The 22,954-nt window shown below is 39.3% G+C and overlaps 1 protein-coding gene across 1 annotated transcript in view; it reads right to left on the bottom strand.

Moving 5' to 3' along the window:
- LOC150076538 (metabotropic glutamate receptor 2-like) overlaps positions 1–22,522 on the bottom strand; it is a 33,869-nt gene extending 11,347 nt beyond the window's left edge. The window contains exon 1 of the mRNA XM_090387657.1: positions 22,458–22,522. The gene's annotated coding sequence lies outside the window, so the exon portion shown is untranslated. The remainder of the gene's footprint in view (positions 1–22,457) is intronic.
- Between the last annotated feature and the right edge of the window lie 432 nt (positions 22,523–22,954).

Here is a 22,954-nt window from a genome sequence, read left to right on the forward strand (position 1 = left end):
TTGCAATGGGACATTAATTGGATGGAAGGGATTTGTCACCTTTTTTTGGAACTGCCTGGACACGAGCAAATTTCCAAGTAGAAGGTAAAACACCTTTCGAATTAGAAAGTGAAAAAAAGGCGACAACTACAATTTCTAATCCGTGTACTGAACACTTATTTTTGCAAATTCTGGTAACAGATTTAATATGATCATGTAAAAAAAAGTTTGAAAAAAGAGAGGGTGGCTCATCAGAAAAAAAAAAAATTTATGTATTCAGAAAGTTCACTACAATTACACTCCAGTTAGTACTCATTAGATCATACTGTAATCTGAGTATACATCCTTTCACAAAAAGTGTTCCTAATAAAGTGGGTACTCGGTGTACAAAGAGGGTCATTCGCAATATAAATGAAGTTGCACCTAAAAAACAAAATGTCGTTGTTATCTAAACGGATACAACCTAAGGTACATTGAAGGATATGACGTAACAAGGAGTTCAAAATCCTTCCAGAACTCGACCCAGGAAAATTACTTGTAGGGCGACCATCTCATCATCAGTAATAACATTAATATGTTAGCCACTATAAATTAGAACGGCAATCTTAATCTGCAGCTATCTGTCGTAGTTTTTCATCCCTGAACGATTGCAGACGCGATAACGCAGCCAATAAAAATCCATCTGATAATGAAACTGCCCATCGCAGTAGAAATAAAAGCAAAGAACTGCGCGAGTATTTCAGCACGATATTATCTTGTGTTTCCTGACAACCTAATCGAAGTAAGTAGCAATAAACAGTGGAAGTAGATGACCCCAAACCGACAGGTGGATTCATATTTCAACAGTCACTCACCTTCGCAGTTTCCACCCATCGGGTTATAACCCAAATTCTCGGAGCCCAGAAGAAGGAGACTCCTTCCCCTCGCGGGGTGATAAATAGGGGGGTAGGGGGAGATTGGAGATGAAATTAATATTCCGAGCACACTCCAGTGTTACAAAAGCGATTTAGATAAACGGCTTCATCAAGCAGAAGACGCTGATAAATAGCGGATGGAGTTTTAGGGACAAATATACCACAATTTGTACCCCTCGCAGTCCTGGTTAGGTGATAGATCACTGACTACCAGGACCGCGGGGAATTGCCCGTAAAATGGTGGTGAAAGGGTGTAATTAGGGACAGAAGGAAACAGTCGAAAGGGTCGCATCCTGGAGCAGTGCACTCCCGGGGGAGCAGGTAGCTCTACGGCGACACGTACCCGAATGTCAATGGCGTCATAAATCTCCAATATCCTCCGAACTGACAAGCCAAGGGTTGAAGTCGGCAGTAACATTTACCCACCCCCCATTCACCCCCTCATTGTAAAATGATAGGACACTATATTATTCGGGGGGTTCCTTCTTTAATAGAAATTCTCCGAGTTCCGATATTAATACGTTTCCGACGTGGCTGGAATTCGGCAAGGTGCGTCCACCCGCCTTCGATATAAACAGGTGTAGGTTAGTACGACAGGGCACGAAGAACTTTATATTTGCTGCACGGTGCCTTTTGATTCGTCTAGACAGCGGTTTCCATGGTCCCACACGTGCAGTTGTATAATCAAGTGGCTTTTTGGATTGGAAAATCGGTCACTGGGGTTAAATCGGCCAGGCGACGTCTTGTCTGCATAAATCAATTGTTCCACTGATGAAAATTATGAGGAAGTTTTAATTATAATTTAAAGTCTAACTACAGAAGGAAATTTAACAAAAGGATCCATATCTAAAATATTTATAAACATAACAAACGACAGATTGGATTAGGACGACCATAATCTGCACGATTTTAAAGCCTTTTTTTTGTGTAATGAATCTGTTTTGGACATGAAATTTAAAATAAGTTAAGGTCTGTGCAATGACCTTGATTATGGAGGATTTTATGAATGAATGGAAGACTTGAAAGATATGCCATTTTGCCAAAGGCTGCGAATTTTATCTCAAGTATTAATTATATCGATGAATATGTAATGAGATACAATTTGAATTGATGAAAATCAGTACACTAGAGTCAAAAGTACTCGGACACCATGTTTGGAAGTGCACGGACAAGACAGATTTAGCCTTGCCTGTGCATTTCCATCAATGTCCAAGTAAAATCGGATACACCCACTACCATCTAAGCGTGTAATCGTTGGATTGACGTAATAAGGTAATCTGCGCACGTTTGATTTGAACTACAAAATTGATGGCGGTTAACCTCTTTATGGAAACCGAAATCCCACGGCGGGGAGGGTGCTCGAACTAGTTTTAGACACGCGTTCCTGAATTCCTCGTGGCCTTCCCAAGGTGGAATGAGTAATGCCACCGCTGTTTGCCGGCAGTACGACTTGTCGGGGTCACGAATCGGCAGGGACAAATCGTAGGCCGCATGCGCACGTGACACAGGTTGACGGTACAGAAACGTACAAGCGATCAACGTGCGGAGGGTCTCGCATATCGGCAAAGTGAGAGGGAAGGGGGAGGGCTATGTTGCTCCAGTTGCGATGCATGCACTCACGTGGCCGCATCGAAAATCTGTAGGGCAGTGTGCCCGTGAGATCGGAAGTGATATGTGCCGCAACTGTTACGCCCAATAAGTGAAGATCCACCGATTGTCGAGTTTCCTAAAGGAGCGTGATGAGGATGGACAGGAGAGGGTTGTATGATGCATCAGCCAAGGACTGTGTGAACCATTTTTCTTTAGCACTATTACTGATGCTTGATCTTCCTAGCATAGCATTTTCGTCAACTAAGACGGGGGAGGAGTTCGACTTGGGGGATCCACATTTATACTGCAGAAGCAATCCACGCCGTTTCTCGCTTTAAGATACCAGATACTCTTCAAGAACTCGGCCATGAAACTGTAGGACCCTAGGTTACTACCTCAGCAGAAAACAGGGCACGAATTAATGTAACGGAACACTTTCTGAAAAAGAGAACCACGCAAGGCAAAACACTGCTTCTCTACACACGAAACGAAATCTTTGGCTTTTGAAATGCAGGCCTCTATTTATAAAGGATTCGTTCTAGAAAAGCGCGACTTAAATGGAAACATATTTTTCTGTTGAAATTTCGTCCATTTTTCAATATGTCGTTATAGTTGAAGTTTGCAACTTGAACATCAAGAAGAGCAGAGTCCAGAACACATAAAAGATGACTGTATTCTACCCAAGGTCCGTCTCCAGAAGAGGAATCACTCAGAATTATCTCAGCTGGCTTGGATCACTTAAGAAAATATCTTGCTGGGTGTGAAGGCTGAAACTCAAACAGAAAAATACTAACGTATCTCTAGCTGCAAAGTAATCACGAGTTTGCAATGAAAAGACAAAACTACTTTAAGATTTGGCCACCCTCTGGTGAGCCTTTCGCGCAATTCTTTCCTTTTCTCTTTCTGACTGTAGCTTTCGCTGTTTCCTCGCGGATCATCTTGTACCCTAAGGTGGTTCCAGCGGTGTTATTACGGTGATAGAATTACGGCTACGACAATTTATCGGCATCTTGTATTGGTACTCCTCCCCACCCCTCCCCAAAGGCAAACAACTTGCGGAACATCAACCTTACCTTACACGAAATCGCGGATATTTGCAGTAGTTGTATCCACAGACCATGCCTTCGATTGTCCCCTCTTCGGCAGTCATGTGGTGCATTCATTATTGAAAAGGAACATACACACGCACACCGGGGAATCCGAGAACCATCATTGCCCCAAGGGAAAGTGCCTCACCGGGAATGCGTTTGTTACTTAATTGCTCTTTTCTGTAGTTTTCAATATCGGTCCCTTTCTCAGGTGAGTCCAGGCTGATTTTGTTACCAGATCAAATAAAGATGCACCATCAAAATCTTGCAAGAATATCAATGGGGGACAATGCAAGCGTAAATGTATTTGTGGAATTCTCACCAAAGAAATCGCTCGGAAACGGTCCCAGGAACTTTCAATTCCCCTGGTCAAATCAGTGTTATTCAAAATCTTGTACATTGAAAAAACCAGTCACCAGTAGCGTTATATCAATTTTGATTTCAATAACCTCAAACGGGTTATTTAAACCAAAAATGCCAAAGCGGTGTTCGGTTAAAACCCTAGCCAGTTTTGAGGGCCGGGGAGAGAATTCAAAGGAAGGACAGGAAATGGTGTTTGTTTTATGAAAATGCGATATTAACACGAAATAAGTTAACAGCTGGAATATCAAATTGAGTATCGACTAAGAATGATCAGATTTCCACCATCTCTCAACGTTTTTGCCAGTATGTGTAGTCCAGGTGCTCATTACAATCTTTTCTCCTACAGAGACCCGCCAACCATTGCGTACACTACTATAACGCCTTTAAATGTTCGGATGTTTTGTTCGGATTTTTTTTTTTTTTTTTTTTTTTTTTGGCTGGTGCAGCATAAGCCATAGGCTTTCTTGCACCATACGGCCGTTACTAATACTAATACTAAATAAAAGAAACAAGCTAGTTAATGTACACGGTATGTTATATTTCAGGCGTAGATAGCATGCTTTTTTTTGTAAAAAAAAAAAAGCACTGTCAATTAGTATTATTTGCTATCTACGCCTGAGACCGACTAACTCAGCCACGGAGTGAAAAAAGCCCACTAAAAGTTTCTCTCGTCATCGACGGGATTCGAACCCGGGCCTCTGAGGAGGAAAGTTAAGAATACCGCTGTGCTACCACGCAGACTAAATCAGTGATCAATAATTTAAAATTTATCATCGAAAAAACGAGCGAGAAGCGATCGTTTTTATGCGCGAAAGGTGAAAATTTTGTTTCTGCGCATCCGCCACATTGCCCATTCATCCCTGTACCAGCGCATGGAAACAAACAACATCCAATTCTTATGCTACAATATATGAATAACCGCCCTCGTTGGTAGGATCGCGTACCCCCCCCCCCCCAAGACATCGGGTGGAAAAGACCTGAGTTCGAGTCCTGTCGATGATGGGGGAATTTTTATGGGACTTTTTCTCAACGTGGCTGAGTTAGTCGGTTGCAGACGAGGTAGCATAGTTTTTTTGTTCAGGAAAGCAGAAAATCTACCTCAGAACACACGCAATTTACAGACATGTAATATATGGGACAATATGGCATTAGTCGCTGATGATCCAAAAACCATACTAGTACAACAATTTTATACATATCACATAGGCTCACCTATGTGATATGTATAAAATGACTACGCACCTTCAGACGCCGCAACTTGCAAGACTGAAGCCTTTCCTGGTAATAGCTGTATACAGCACTCAGAATGCAGCCTAACCGTGGCCTTATATAAAGGAATAATCTCCTCCTCCTTACACCTGGATAAGGAGGAGATTACTGATAAAACCCCATTTCAGCGTGTCTGCACTGCTCGGAGAACTTCATATCTGACTGCACAAGGTCTTTTTAATTTTCTCAAATGAAAAAGACCTAAATATAGTAACGCACAGTACCTTGCATTTTTCAACGTTAAACTTCAGCTGCCATTTCTCAGCCCATCGACCTAATTTTTCTAATCTTGTTGCAGTAGCATACAGTCATTACTGCGTTAACCATCCTGCAAACCTTTGTATCATCTGCAAACTGTGTCAATATCATTAATAAATATTGAAAACAGCAGTGGGCCCAGCCCTGAACCCTGAGGAACTCCACTAATAGCATTTAGTCCACGAAGAGTAGTGTCCATCGATAACCACTGTCTTCTCCCACTCAATCTTTATCCATAGCAGTAATTGCCCTTAATGTCACACTGCTCCAGTTTGTACTGCAGTCTTTTATGTGCAGCAGTATCAAATGCTTTCTTGAAATCCAAGTACATGATATCAAAATTATTTGTTGCATCCAGTTCCTTGGTCGCTGCATCATAGTAACCTATCAGATTGGCTAGACAAGACCGCCCTTTGACAAATCCATGTTGAGATTGCGGTTTAATTGCATGCCTGTCCAAATGACCCTGCATTTCTTCTTTAACAAGTGATTCCATTATTTTCTCTGGAACAAACTTTACGCTAACAATAATTACTCATATCACCTTTTTATTCCCCCCCCCCTTATCAATTGGGGATACATTCGCACATCTGCAGTCCATAGAGATCTCCCTTGAATCCAAAGATGCTCTCTTGATTGTGGCTAATGGTTTGCTTACCTCCCTTAATATAATTGGATAGATTCCATCCACCCGGCGTCTTTTTATTCAGCTTCAACTTCCTTTCAGTTATCACAGTCATTTAGCTGCCCGTTGATAAGCTTCTGGCATCCCCTGCCCTAAAGAATTTGTCATGCGTGAAAGTACTGTAGATGCAAAATACCTATTCAATTTATCAGCCACCTGCACAGGGTCATCAACAGTTAACCTATTAACATCAAGTGGACCAATGTGATTCAATCCCTTCCTTCTACCGTTAAATGCTACAATAACTGAAATGCCGTTGGTTACAAGGTTAAGGATTATAAGAACAGTCTTTTGGGTAGAGTTCCGCCACGAAGATTTCAAGGTAGCAGTCCCAGCACTGAATACAGTGAATACCCTAGGAAGGTTAAAACTACGTGAAGAAAGAAGTTGAGACCAAGGACAATAGGATTAACTGTTTCAAGCTCAAACAATAGTACTTTATTGCAACTAACATTATGAAAACATGAGGCAATTTAAAATGTAACCCAAACTTGGATGTGTTGGATCCTGATTTAAGGTAAAATAAAGAATAATGTCAAACCCAATCTAACTTTAAACATCTAGATGTAATTTAACAATCGGGGTTTTGTGTAACAAATTAAACTGAGACAATATTGAGATAAGCAAAACAAATAAGGATTAGAGCGGGAGAGTCGGCACATAGGCAACCAGGAGGCCCTTTCCACATTTCGGGCAGGGACCACACCTAGCAACATGCTGGGTGCAGCCCTCAGAAACTCCAAGTTTAGAAGAAATGAGAATAAAGCAGTCCCTAGAAACGTAAATGGCAATTTACGACATCCGCTACCGGTGGCGATCGCCTACCTGCATTTGAACGACCGTGTTCTACTCCACAGGCTGAAGTAAACGCGAAAGGAACTTCTCCATAAGGCAACCTTGACGAATCAAAGGGAACTCCATTCCCCCTCACGAATAAATCTTACCCAGGACAGCCCCAAAACTCCATCTTTTCTTATAATATTTTTGCGGTTCAGACGTGGAGTAAAATTTTCGTTTCAAGACTGAATCCGTCAACAGATGGGATGGGATGGGATGGATCTCAAGTCTGTTTGCATTGGAATACGAAATATAATTTGAATAAGGAAACACAAGATATCATATCCTCTGCCTGCATGTAACAGAGGAACTCTCAGGAGATGGATTTTCATGCCACTTTATATTTGGCCCCTTTAAAAAGATTCTTCGAACTGTCCCAGATTTCATTAAAATCGGACCAATAGAAATCCGGCAATTATTTATTTTTTTTCCTTTTCCCCATGCACATCAAAAGGCTATCCATATATTGGACATTGTAGTTGAAGCAGTGGTATTTGTTTGTTACCATGCGCTGGTTGGGGAATGAACTGCCAACTCGTTGGATGCCCAGAAACGAAATTTTCTCTGTTCGCGCATAAAAGTCATTGCTTTTTTTTTTTTTTTTTGGAATATAGTGTTTTCAAATATATGTCGGCCATCTTAGAAACGCATTAGTGAAATTCCACATGTCCAAAATTGTTTGGACATTGGGATTTGCAGACCTTTTCTGCAAACTGTGATGGTGACTTCTATTGTATACTTTGCGCGTACATACTTCATATTTCATCCCGATACAATATTACTGATTTTTTTCAGCCAAAATCAGCACGGCTGTTGGCCAGCCAACGATAAGGCGATGTCCACCCACTTCTTTTCCGAAGTGAGGCGCCTAGGCGATTTATTTGGTCCCTTTTCCGAGTGGGTACATTCCCCCTTCCCTCCCCCAAAATAAACTTTCTGTTCAGACTGTGTTCAGCTCGTGTAGTTGACATTATTCCGAGCTCGTATCCGTGGTGAATTCCGTAAGTCGTACATTACCAACCTTCATCAACGCAGTAACGTCAGATAATGGACGGAGCCGCATCGCTGCTATAACGCACTCAAGGCTCTAGCCAAACAACCATTTCTTTTTCTTTATTCTCGCTGAAACAAAGAAAGGACGCCAATCCCGGGGAAGGAAAGAAGGAAGAAGCTCCAAGTGTCACGCGCGGCGCTCGTGATGTACTGGTAACAGGTACGACAGCCGTGGCACGTGTAGAGTGTACAAATAGACAAAATTACGGGGGACGGTTGAGGACAATGGCAAAAACACGAGAATATTTATGTCCAGGTCGAAGGGCAGTCTGCGGAACACTGGCGGGAAAAAAACCAGAAAGATCGTCGGTCTGGGTTCATGGGGATTTCGTGATTTGCGGCGTTTCTTTGCCACGGGACAATGTCATTTTCTCTTTCGTACATGCGCACTCTGTGTAAACATCCCCCTTCGTGCACAATGTGCCAATAAATCAACACCATCCGTGAGCAGTGCCAAGAGGCTCGGAGGTATTCTTTCATTTCGCCCGTCCCGATTACGCAACAGTGACACCGGAAGCCACTGAACGCATAACATTCGAAGCGAATAAGAGCATCCTTTTTTGTCCGCTCTCCATCCATCTTCTTCTACTTAACCTTTCAAAAGTTTAATTGGAAAAATGTCGTACATGACACAGAAACACCTCTTTCCCCTTGTCACCGCATTAAGGTTAAACGGCCGATAAAGTCTCTGAAGCAGCACGTGGGCGTGTAAACTTCGATTAACATCAGGTGTGACCACCGAAGCGAGGTTGTTCAAGCGCGAAGGTTCATTTTCATTAGGCAGCTGTTGAACAAAATCAGCCTTTAGGGAAAGGGCTTTGTTTTAGACTCTTTGGATTAAAGATCAACCTGCTGGTGGACATCATACTGTCCTATTACCGTCACGATAACCCTTGCGTTCGATGAAATGGCAGCGACCTCTAATAGCATTGGACCTAGCGTGGAATCTTCTTATCAATTCTTTTAAACTCAAACCTTAACTTCCGAACAGATGTTTTCAAGTTGATTAGATTTTATCTTGTTGAGTCATCTACTAATGATTACTTAAAGGCTTTTCTATGGGGTTATGGTTAGCCAGTCCCAGGTAAGAGTATAAAGTCCTTCCAGAGGACTTTATACTCTACATCCTTCAAACTCATTATCGATAAGTCTAAGGGATGAAAAACCAAGTATGTGTCGCACATTCTAAATCGATTTAATGACAGCTGATGAAAGTAGTTTCATCTGTGTTTTTCAGTCTGCTTATGTTTTCTGACATTGATAGAGAATTGAAAAAAATAATTTTAATTATTTAAATAAGATTTATAATTATAAACCGTAAAATAGACAGCATAGAAATATCCCGAAATCCAGCGGGAGGAACAAAGCATTACTTCCACTTCCCCAGTTAGTAGACCAAGGGGAATTCCTCCCCCCCCCCTAGTTGGGGCAGTAATAAATTATAAGAGGAATATACGACAATAATTCTGAACTGCACTTTCCTTTTTTGCTAACTAATGATGTATCCGGTAATTTTCCAGATATCGTTACTAATTTGTTATTGGGTTATGTTTCCCCTCCCCCCTTGTTAGAAGGTCAATAGAAGTGGAAAGTAAATAACTAATATTAATCAGGTAATATATAATTGTAATTAGCAAATGTTTTTAACAACATTGGACATTAATCACAACGCGATAATCCGTTAATGTTGGTAATAGTTTCTTTCTGGATTTTTAATTTAAAAAAATGAAACACGTATTCCAAGGACCTTCTCTGATTTCATAAAATAAACAAATGCGCTTTACTTATTCTGGCTTTGATTTAATAACAGTTGAAAGATAAATTATTTCCATTTCTGCTGTGATTAGTATATTAACCAAATAGTAATAAATCATGATTTTTATAATATTCAGTATAAACAAATAAATCACCAAAACGAACAATTTCATGTTCACAAAAAATAAATAAAATATAAAAAATAATAAAAAGGTATAAAAAAATAAATAATAATTGCAATAAAATAATTTCCGGATTTCTATTAGATAAATAAAATATTATTTATTTAATGGAATAGTTTTCCATTATTTTATCCAATAAATAAAATTGGATATTGATAAATAAATAAAATTGCAGACGAACAGAGGACATAGAGAAGACAAAAGGCGCTTTAATTATATTAACATTCATATTTAGATAATTTAACAAAAAATAATATATCACATTTTATTTTCATTAAATAATCAAACAGTATTTTCAAAAAAAATAACCAACTTACCAGAAATTAATAAACGGTTAAATCCAAACCCGATAAAACTACGCACGAATTATTTAGTATTTCACTACACCGTACCACATTTACTACCAATCTGATGAAGCACCAAAAAATAAAACCGCATTCGCACCTCCAGCCTAAGAAATAGAAAAGCATAACTGTAAATGCGCCACTTGGAGTGCCTAATACACGTGCTGCGAACAACTGCTCTTAATCTGATGGATCTCGATAGCCAATGAGATTCTTTTGCCCACAAAAGCTTAATCCTTTATGTCTTTTGTAAATTAATCCCCGTTTTGTATTTAGCAACACAGAAGTCACTTTCTCCGCCTTAGCCACTTTCAGGAACCTGCACGCCCGCTTGTATACCGCTAACGGCTGGTCACACAAAACGGCTCATTTGATTATACAGTGTCTGGCGTCCGGATACCTGGAATCGTCCATAGAAGTAATTCCACGCTCAGCGTGCCAAGGTCAAAGAATGCTGACCTCATTACGTAGGACATAGGCCAAGAACGAGCTGACTCACAGCTCCTTAGAGATTCCTTGAAATATATGCTACAAGCTAGCCGATGAATGCGCCAGGGGGGGGGGATGTTTATTTCCACGTTTTCACTCCACTTTAGATATTCATTTTGACCTTTTCACTCGTCGTTATTCGCGCCCTCTTTTTCATTGAGATTCAGAGCCGTGATGACTTTTTTTTTTTAATTAACGTCTGAATCAGATGTGAGAATATAACTAAGTATATAGTCGGATTTATTCATGGTTTCGTAAACTCAGAGGGCTTGAGGAACTTCATTACATTCAGGGATCAAAACAGAATGTTTTAAGAAATTGAATACTTGTTACGATAATATAACAAAAGGCAGGTTTTTTTTTTTTTCAAATTAACTGTGGCAATGTAATTTAAAGAACACGCTACAAAGTATTTAATTTTTTATTAAACATTGAAAAATTTACATCAGAAATATTAACTATGCTGATTTTTTTCATCAAAAAATATCCTCCACGATGTTTTATCACTGCCTTACCCAGGCGTGACATTCTGGCTATTAATTTTATAATAATTATGTCTTGACTAACATTATTCCAAGCGATCTGCAAGGTTCCCCGTAAATTTTGGGAATATGAGTAGACTTCGTGGACTTGACGGTCTAGAAGACCCCATAAAAGCTCTATTAGGTTTAAGTCCGGCGATTGGGACGGCTACACCATATGCAATATCCCTTCCTGTTGTTTAGTTGCTAGAAAGTCCCTGCACAGCTTATTGGTATGCTTCGGGTCATTGTCTTATTGTAATATAAAATTTCTTCGATAAAGTTGAAGTCCAGAGGATATTGCATTATGTTCAAGAATATTTTTATAGCCTTCGTTTCTTAGAAATCCTTTCATTCTGACGATGCTACCGATTCCAGAAAACATTCTTCAGTTGATCGCCTCGTATAAACTCTACGCTTGGATCGAAAAATTTCAAATTTGGATTCATCCGTGCACGGTACGTTATTCCACTCTTCGATTGCCCAATGTTGATGGCTATTGGCCCAAGTCGACCGTTTCTTTCCATTTTAATAAGGGGTTTTCGGACAGTCACAGGACCATGAAGTCTTGTTTAAGATGAAGTTTTCCAGTGGATGAAGACACGAGTTTCTGTTCCCGTTGAACTCTTATTTCAGGTGCAGTAACTTTCTTTATGCAGAGTTATAATAACACTTCTTTTTTGAACACTCAGTTCCTTATTTCTTGCCATGTTTATCATAAAATACACAACTTACATCAAACACTCTTTCTGAACGAAGGATGTTCGATTTTATACACCTCAATTTATATTATTGCAAAACACTCTAGAATCATCTACAATTTTCTGTAATGTTGAAACAGTACTCTCACTTTCTAGAATCATGTACGACGTTCGGGAATATTCCCGAACGTCGTACATGATTCTAGAAAGTGAGAGTAATAAAGTTTTTCTGATTTTTATACATAATAGGAAATATTTTAATAAAAACTTTGAAAATTAAGAATGAAACTAAGATTCTAAACTTTTAGGTGGGAGTGTACACGCGATATGACAACGCACAAAAAGCTCCTGCGTGTTTCGTTTTGAACAGAAACGGTATTCCGTTGCGTACCTGTGCAGTCTCAGCCTTGGCTGTATCAATAATTTTTTTTTTTTATAAAACTAACTTCAACAAATGTGGTATAGTATTATGTAAAAAAATATCCATCGAAAAATACAAACAAAAGTGGGTGTCAAAGTAGAATAACTGATGTCCAAACTCAACCATTTTTTAATTAACCATTTATCTAAATTACATTTCTTTAGTCAAAAGCTATTCGCTGCAATTTGTCTATTAACCTTTTTTTTTTTACAACCTAATAGTTCTATTGTATCCTTAACTAAAGATAAAGCTGACACGAGATTACATTTCTTCTAACTCTTGAATAATCGTCAATATGGATTCCACAAGTGTCGATGCATCGGTGATATATTGGCATATGTTACTTATGTTGGGAAAGGTTCAGTGAACCTAGACACTTTTGACATATCTGAGGCTATTGAACATGGTTGGCATAAAGGTTTCTAAACAAGCTCTTATCTGATGTTGCCCGACTTCTTTTTTTCGGAAATTGGATATCCAGTTTTTATTTTGACTATTAACTGCTAGGTGATGATAGATGGCTCTGTCGTCTAACTTCTCCACTAATGCTAGTGTTATCCTGAGGTCGGTTCTTCTCCACTCTTTCCTTTTTGTATATTAATGACCTTTCATTGACTGGAAATCCTATCCATAGCCTTCTGTTTGAAAAACCTTGCCCCTGCACAACAGCTTCAAGTTCTCAAATATCTATCACAACTAACTTACATGCTGAACTCTAGGTAATTCCTCCAGTGGGGAAAATATAACTTAGTTGATCTCCGTTTTCCTAAAACTGTTCTGTCTTATCTCGCAAGAAGGATTCTTCTGCTCCTTTTTGGAAAGTTTTCAAACCCCAACACTCGGATTTCTAGACACGATCTCATATCTCTATTAAGGATTACCCTGACTTCTAATCTTTCTTGGCTTAAGCACATCAAATATTGCTTCCTCTGAATATAAAGCAAAATGGGTTTTTCTCTTTCGTGCTACCATGGAATATTCTGTCCAAATCTGAGGTGGTAGGTTGCATTAGGCCATATATAATATGTCTGTCAATTGAGTGTTCTGTGGCCGATTTTCTGTTTTCTGGAGGAAAAAAAGTTTTCGGGAGAAAAACCCTGCTACCCTCGGCTGACTAATTCAACTAAGTTGTGAAAAAGACCCATAATTTCTCGTTGATGGGATTCGAAAGGGAGATGGTCATTCTACCAAATGTGCTACCTACGTGGGCTCTGGGATGGTGTATCCAACACCTTCGCTTCTTGAGGGTAGTCAAGTTAATGGCTCGTCATTTACAAATACAAAGTCTCTCAACTTGCTTCAGACTTCTGTTTCATGTTTATATAGATACTTCCATGGGCACTTCTCAATTGGCATGTAATTCCCCCTCCTTTCCAAATCGATTCAAACACATGCCGAAAGTCTGGCAAAAATGTTTTTAATAATTGTTGATAAATAGTTAGGTTAAATTTTTTGATCCAGCTGAAGAATGATATCCAGCTCAGGGTCCTGAGTTGGATATCGTCATTTTTCTTTCTTCGCGATTCCCTGCTGCTTCTGACTCTTGCGCTCGCTCTCACAGGGTAATTCAGAAATTTTTTGGCTGGTGCGGCGTAAGCCTCAGGCTTCCTTGCACCATATGGCTAATAATAATGAGCTTGACGTAGACACGTTGAAAATATCTTTGCGTTGCGCAGTAACTTTCAAACCCCTTACTTTTATTAAATTTTCTGGCAGTCCCATTATGGGAATACATTGCTGAATAAAATCTTTCCCAAGGAAGAGCTTGGCTATGCAATCTGTCGTAAAGAAAGCGAAAATTTATTATAAAATATATCGTACCAACCATAATAGACATAAATCTTAGGACACCGTAAAACAGGCAAATTACTCCGGTTTATTTGGATTTTCCCAGTTGTGTGGTGCCGTATCAACGAACCCAGATAGCAATTATGCAAACCTCTCAGCGGTACAGAAATAATAGCGGGTTGGAATGTTTATCCCAGTGGCCGTGATATAAGAAATCCACAACACCCATGAATGAGGCAACACGAAGAAAAGTAGCTGGACAAGAAATTATGTATAATATTGTGTGCCTCTCACGTTCTAACATTGCTTTGAAGTCACACTCAGATCTGACCTGTGACCTCTGTGGACGTAAATCGTACACTACCCCCTACTCAGCGGGTTGTCTCTCCAGAAGAAAAACTATGATCAGAGGTACCAACCCAAAAGTGTGCCGGTGTTATACAACTTCATAATCTTACATATGACTCATCGTAAAGTCGAGAGACTGTTTATACTTCAACGGAGCTGCGTGCAATCCCACTATATTATACACGCATAAAACATTAAGGAGAAAATTGCGTAGCGTATACATAAATAACACTCCAGAAAACATTGTGTACACATAAATAACATTCTGAATGTAGAATTGCTCATCAAGATCTAGCCGCACAGAGCATGGGCGGCAGAAAAGAAAACCGCCGACCTCTGTACTCGCCAGCTGTTTGCCCCACCGTCATATTTTAAAAGCAGCCATTGAGATAGAGAAAACTTTTCTTTAAGCGCAAGGGAGATTCCGCACGACATCCCCGTAATGCAATTACCCCACTAATTACAATACATCACTTAATAATGGCTGTCTTGGTAATGAAGTCATGCTCTGCACGCAACAACATTTGTAATGTTCATTCGACTACTTCTGAAGGGAAGAAAAAAGGGAGGGTCGGGCTGCAGGTACCAATCATGGTTAGCAATGAATTCTTGCTTCTTTTTTGTTGTTCTGTTTATATTCGGTACCACGTACGTAACAGCAACAACAAGAAGTCTTCATTCTTCGATGAACAATCCATGATAAAATTAAAAACATGGAACTTGTCCTGAACATCACCGATAATCTGAAATGGATGAATAATTCACCACATCTCGTAGAAGCACTTGCAAACAAGTATCATTTATTCAAAATCCAATACGAAAGTTCGAATTTGATTTTAAGTTATGCAGACACTCCCTATCACGACTTCAGTTGCAATGACGACACGATTGGTGTTAATAAAAACACCAGCTGCCTGTCATGGTTGGATCCTTTGTTGGACAGGTATTATCCCGTTGTCAGAGGGCGGGTAGTATCCTCTAGAAACTGTCACACAGAAATTAACACTCAGATATTTTTATCTTGCCTAGCACGGCTTATGAAGATTGCAAGAGAACGCCAATGAAAGTTGTAACCAACACTTATTTCATATCGCCATCAACTGCATAAAAGATTCCCCCATCTTTACCCCACTCACGCGTGTACTACTGCAGATGCACGATCAGAAACAGAAACGGCTTCCAGTTGGAGGTCACTTACCCTAAAGATTAGGCAATTGAGTCTATGCTGGAGGAATAAACAATGAAGGGTCAGATGACCTTGAATCTTATCCTAAGTTGTGACAGTCCTACGTTCAGATAAGCTACTCAACTGGTCACTTCATGAAGCAATTCGTAATCAAAGAATATTTAAATGTATTGGGCCTACTCTTATTGCCTTTCTCTAGTGTTTATCGACTGTGCCCACCAAAGAGATAAATGCTTGTGGGATAGTCACTGTAAAGTTCATTCTCGGTTACTTAATCTATGGTATCAATCACTTACAAACGAGAGTCGCCAACCCGTGAGTCACATTTAAAATATTTCGCGAGCTACCAGAGGTAGATCATGAAAATTCATCGTGGAAACCTGACTAACATGATAAAATTCTTGAAATTAAAATTAGTCTTCTCAAATACTAACCAATAGGACCGGTGGCTTTTAACGATGTCCGACCGTTACCCAAATCAAATGTGTTGGATCTGTCGAAGTGTGTTCAAGGGCCGAGCAACTCTTGAGTTAACTACAGGGAAAAACTGATGTCCCCTGCCGTAACCACTTTAATTGTAACCTATTTGAGAAAGGTCCACCTTTGAATCTGACGCCAGCAATTCACTGATGTATTTTTCTGAGGATACGAGCTATGCGATCTCCAGGAACGATACGTCGACATCCCCCGAATCGGCTTAAAACGCAAGTTACGAAGTTCGCTAACTTCCCTTGTTGCCTTAGCGCCAGCTAAATTATTCTTATATTTAAGTCTGAAGCGTCCTAGAACAGTGTTTAGTCAGCAGTTAAAATTGGCCAATATTCACACTCCTGAGGGTGCATGTTTTGTGCATAAAGACGTTAATAATCAATGAGAAGGCACGTAACTTTTTTGAAAGTTGTCCGCCAAAAAGATTTTCCAAGTTGTGGTTGAGAAAGAAATGCCGTTATTAACCTCGAAGCCATTTTCATCGCGAAGGTCACTAAGATTTCGATCAACAGGTAATTTAAATCGTAATTAAATTATCCCTGAATAGTCAACGTAGAACTAACGACGTTCTCAAATATGCCCATCCTAGACTAGAACAGTCTAGAAACTAGTCAGTGACATAATTGCAAGCATTTCGATATGAAATGTGACACTACGGTTCCTTCTTTGTTACTAATCCACGATCTACATTTTATGGCTATCTTCGTTTTGTTAAAAAATTAGATGCAATCCCACGGATATCAGTCTTCTAGACAACTACCCGTGGAGAGTTTTGCAATTCAGCAATCAAAAAAATGTCAAAGGGGTTACAAGTAATCATTCCGGCAATAGAATCATTAACCATATTTAGTCAAGTGGATTTGAACAACGGTTCCTTCAATTGGTCATGACATTAAAAGCAACATTTATATATTCTTTATTACCAAAAAATAATTTACAGACGAAATAACTTGGTCATATCCCAAAACATGATTGAGCTGGGGTTTACGAGACCTTAAAATACATTTCAATTCATCGATTAAGAATTACATACAAGTTTCGTACGTTACTTAATTACAAAATGAGTTTCCATTTTCTCAAACTGAGATCACTAGGCACCGATCTTGAGCAATGTGAGGAAATTCTCCAACCAAACTGTAGCAAGGATGAAGTCTCCAGATATTGGTGCAATATGAGTAATTCGTTTAGTCTTCCCTTGACTTGGACGAAGTTTAGGCTTCACTAATTACAAAAAGTTCACTTGATCCACTGTTTGAAAACTTCAGCAATCACTGTTCATCAAATAGATTTAGAATAAGAAAGATACTCTATAGTCGGCCTCATACTCCAAGAGAGACCAACAACCCGAAATAAGTCATAAGAGACAGTTATTCAGTGTAGTCAATGCAAAAAAAACCTTTTACTTTCTTTAGTATTCAATGAGTGATTGACAGTCGAGAACCTGACATCAAACTGTTAAAAGGGGTGGTAGGAAAATTACCAATGTCAATGAGGATGTAATGAGAAAATAATGAAAAGATCCCTCCTGTGACAACCCGTACGCAATATATATTCGCGTTGGAATTAAAACAGTTTACTGAGTGAGAACTAAACCGCAGTCTGATTAGGAAAATGAAGAGAAAAGACAGCAAGTTTACAACCTTTATGAAGAGCAAGAAAACGGACCTAAAATCCTACGAAACAGCAGAGTGCTCTATAATTAACCTCTTACCTTTTGACGACCACTTAAAAATAGTCAAATAATGCTAGTACATTAGAATTTCTACTTGCAGTTGAGAAAAAAAAAAAAAAAATTATTAAGAGCCTTACAATAACGCCAAGATTCAGGTTGCCTTATTGAAAAAAAAAAAAAAAAAAGGCAAGGAAACAATCCACATAGCTTACTGTGCGAAGATATTACACATGGACACGTTCCAGGATATCGCAATACGGAAATGAATGACATACAGTGCCAAAAGCAGAGGAATTCATCAGCCAAAGATACCCTCATACATAATTACAAAGGGTAGAGCTTGAAGAAGAATTGTACGGTTGGAGTGGAAGTATATTTTGAAGAGAAACTCCTACGATCAACCACATCTTTACTACGAAGGAAAATCGTTGGGCAACTTCTAAATCCAGGCAACCAGCACACTCAAACTAAAAGAAGACAGAATCCAATTCGGATAAATAAGGTCGAGGCAAGAACCACTCATTGAAGGGGTGGGGAACGTAGTTCAACACCTCCTAACGGCAATCTGCTGGATCAAGTTTCATCGTTAGAACACCAAGATTTTTTTCCCTTTTTTGTTTTTGGGATATGCAGAAAAATTCCACTTCCTTGAATTATTTAGCTGTTTAATACTAAATACATTTTTATCAAACATTTACTAATCACATCATAGAAAATGATCATCATCAGCCATTTTCAATCCACTGCAGGATGAAGGCCTCTCCACCAACTTTCCAGTTCCTTCTGTTTTGAGCACTGGCCATCCATTTACTACCTACAAACTCATGAATTTCATCTATCCATCTCCGCCTTTGTCTTCCAGGATTTCTTCTAGCTCCTCTTGGGTACCATTCTGTTATTTTCTTAGTCCATCTGTCATCATGTCTTCGAGCTATGTGTCCTGCCCAAGACCATTTTAGTTCTTTAGTTTTGATAAGAATGTCCTTTACTTGAGTTTGCTGCCTAATCCATGTGTTTCTCTTCTTATCTAACAGTCTGATTCCCAATATAATCCGTTTCTAATATAATTAGAAAATGATAGCCAGAACCATCAATATTCTGCATGTTCAGTTGCGATTAAGTAATTTGAACACGTCAAACATACGATTATTTGACCACCAACCGAAATTACAGGTCACCGCTTTCACCTGAGTCCATCATGGTGGAAGCCAATTTCAGAAAAGACCATTTTTCTGAAACTGAAAACTGAACACGGCGAATGTTGATCTGCAGCTTCTGGGAAATTAGGACTAATTTTATACAAAGCTTTCTGGTACAGAAGTTTCAAAAAGCTTTGTATAATATTGCAATTGCAAAACCATAAAAGAGAAAATAGCAGGCATTTTTAATGTCGAAATTGCAACTTGATTAAGAACGGGGTCCGACCTTCGAGTATCTTTGTCTCCAATTGGTCTTTTATTTATTTTTAAGCAACGGATTACTTCCATCCAGCGCAGTTGGATCTAGCTAGAATGTCAAAACTTGTTTAAGGTCACGCCACATTAAGCAATAAGAACCGTAGACGTTTTCAAGTTGTATTTTATTTTTCGGTGTATATAAATCCTGAGAATGCTATTTCCAGTTACCCAATCATGCTCGGTTGAACATTTCTGAAAAATCATACAAACACAGACCTACTGCTATTAAGCATCTTCTCGGGCAACCTCAAACACGTTCATCTGGTCAGTGAAAGAATGGAGCAACAAGCACGGTAAATATTTTCTACGAATCAACTCGATCACTGAGCCTGACCGTGTAATGACTTCCTGAACCAGTTTTCTGTTAGAATTTACGAGTAAAGACGGTTAATGAGTCTTTTTGTTTACGCAAACAACATTTCGAATGTGGTGTGGCCATAGCTGGAGGCTTAGTTTATTTATCGAACTGGATATGATTGTGGTGTAGTGGAAAATTCTTGCTATTGCAATACGATCTTACATAGAATCTCCCAATCCTTTAAGCCGTTTTAATATTCATCCCACTTCTGTTTCAAGCACGAGTTCATCCATGAAAGTACGGTGTAGCGTACTTGGACATATTTCTATTGTATTTTAAAACAAAATTTCCCTCCCTTTGTTTGAACAAATAAATGTGGTGTTATTATCAACTATGGGCATCTCGGGTCGAAAATTCTCAGAGATTTAGACTGCTTCTCGGCTGTAAAAATTGGCATATATAATTATACTATTAAGCATCAAATGGTGATGATTTTTTTGCCATTTTAATAATCTTAAACATAAAATATTGTTTAGAAACAGATATTGAACTATGTTTCAGTGTGGAATATTCATGCCACAACATGTTCAATGTATCCTTCATGTTTTTAAGCGAACGTGCTCCACACTTTCCCCCGATACAGGAAAACCAAAAAAAAAAACCATGTTCAATCGCCTTCCTTCAGCTCTGGAATGGTCCGTGGATTCTTCTGTTACAATCTGTCTTTGAGAGAACTCCAAGAGATAAAAATCATATGGGCTTAAATCAGGCGACATTGAAAGCCTTTGCCATACACCTAAAAGTAACGTTTAAAAACCACCATGTCAAAAATTTCATCCAGTAACTCCAGGACAATTTCTGCAGTATTCAATCTTGCCAACCAAATCTGGAAACCTTCCTCTACACAGTGATAATGTTAGTACGAAAAACTCGAAGTTGTAAAGTAGTTTGGAATTTAATGGGAATGTCATCTTTGGACAAATTATTTAAAATAATTATAATCCACTGACGTCCCATATTATTTTTTTCCCTACAGATCAGATATTTGGACTTCCTGGATATCTTAGGTGGACCATAGTCCCCAAAGAACATTTTGTTTATATTATATAATGGTGTTGTCACGTGTCAATGCTTCATTCAGTGTGTTCATCAAGCTACCAAAGAGTAGCTTCTGAGCAATTCAGAATTATCGAAGGTCAAATCTTCGCGTTCTTTGGATTTTCTGTTCAAAATTAGAGCCGAGGTCAAGAGGCGTCGATGTATCGCGTTGGTAAATTATGTACATTCAATTATCGGTTCGTATATTCAATTGTTCATATAAAACCAACACCATTAAACAAAGTCTATTTGTGTAATTTTAACAACGTGAAACTTTCTGCTTCGTATGTTTGAAGAATCCCTATTAAAATAAATCTTTTGTTAAAATAAAAGTAAAATTAGAAATCAAATATAGAAATTTTCACGTCAGCAAGCCACAAAAGGAGAAAAATAATAAACAGTTTGAATGTAAAAACATGCGAGACAAAATATTGACTGTGAAAAGCAAACAAAAATGCTTTCCCCTTATCTTCAGACTACTCGCGCATTTAAAAGAAGAAAGAATAACATGATTTGAAGTCTCATCCCCACCCAAACTTCACTTTCTTAAGGTCGTATCTGCTTTCTCCTTATCCTGTCCTTGTAACTCTACTTATTTCAACAACGAAGGCGTTTCTCTGTCCACACCTTAAGAGCAATAGTATTCGTTTTCCTTTTGGGTGGGTCATGCAAAGATGTTCTTGGTAATCGCACTGGAAAATCAAGCAGCGAGGCAACAAAAAATGTAGCTCTCTTGCGCTCAACTCTTTTAAGGACTTCCACCTTCAAGACGTTGAAATTTATAAATTCTAATAAACAAACCAACGGGTCTTCTCTTATATATTTATGTAATAAATTACTTTGACAATCAATACCTTCTTAGTTTTTCAACTTTTTAAATAAATAATTGGCCGTTCTTAGATTTGCTACAGCGAGGAAATATTACGGACGAATTGAAGATGAACTTTGACTTCTATGCGCATAAATTTCTAAAGGAAGAATCAGTTGCTCGTGCAGTAAAGAATTGTGTTGGCTCAAGTGATACCAGCTACGCTTTTATGAAGAACTCCTTTTGAATAGCGTTTATGTAGGTGTGTGAGTAGTTGGGAATTATCGACCTTTGACACCGTGAAAAGAAATAAATATGAGAGATTTGACCTCGGTTCTTGCTGGCAACCCGGACATGTTAATCAACAGTTTCTCGAGGTTTAAAGATGCTGACGGAACACTCGGCAAAAGGATGGCAGAACAGAAAGAGAAGCATCGGTGAAAGGGATGAAAAACTAGTAGGGCCGGCTAAAGGCCTCAATAGACATCTGTGGAAACTCAATAAGGTATGCAAAAGTTCTGGGTAAGAGAAATACCGTAATTTTGATGCTATTGACCCCCGATTGCATTAATGTCGTCAGCGAGTAAAGTTTTAAGAATCTAACTGAATCCAGAAAAGGCAAGTAGAGAACTGCAAGTGGAGCGTGTCGAGACAACCGAAGTCAACGAACACCCTGCCGCCTACCAGCCGTTCGTCCCGATGGCCACTCAGATCGAGAGGAATAACTGTCCAAGGTCAGCCAATACAAATTACGAGGATGCCCTTGTATGCTCATTTCCCCTTGACCTCATCGTGTCTGTCGGAGATGCTGCTGCGTTCTTTGCGGAGTCTATTTACCGAGACAAGAAAAGACGTCGTACTTACCAGAAAGGAAGAGCGTCAATCGACGAAATATTGACCAGACGGTTCCGCCGTTCTCGCTAGTAGACGCAGACCATTCCAGCAATGGCAAACACACGTGCGCGTTTACTCCACACCCGAACTGGCGGAACACCTAAACGCACCCTCCAGCTTTACAAGCAGCCGTACTTTCTCCGTCTGTCTCTCACTCTCACTCACTCGCTTATCTCGTGCGAGCGTCAGGTGAGGCCTCTTTGCCATCTCCCCTCGGGTTATGGTGAGGCTACCCAGCGCCCTGCTGATCCGTGAGTGACGGAGAAAGGTTAACCCATCTCCGCAGGTGTAGGGAGGTTAGCTGAGTTGTTAAGGAACATGAGGGGGGGATATCAAGTTGGGGGAAGTAAGTTTGCAGGTTTTTGATCTAGTACGGGGTGGATCACGGAGGGAGATGTCAAAGTGTACGATAAAATGTTATTGTTTTTACGGTGAACTCAGCACAGTTTGGGAGCGCTTCTTTTAAA

The sequence above is a fragment of the Mastigoproctus giganteus genome, chromosome 13 (genome assembly GCF_048544385.1).
Source record: "Mastigoproctus giganteus isolate SK-2022 chromosome 13, ASM4854438v1, whole genome shotgun sequence".
Classification (NCBI taxonomy): domain Eukaryota; kingdom Metazoa; phylum Arthropoda; class Arachnida; order Uropygi; family Thelyphonidae; genus Mastigoproctus; species Mastigoproctus giganteus.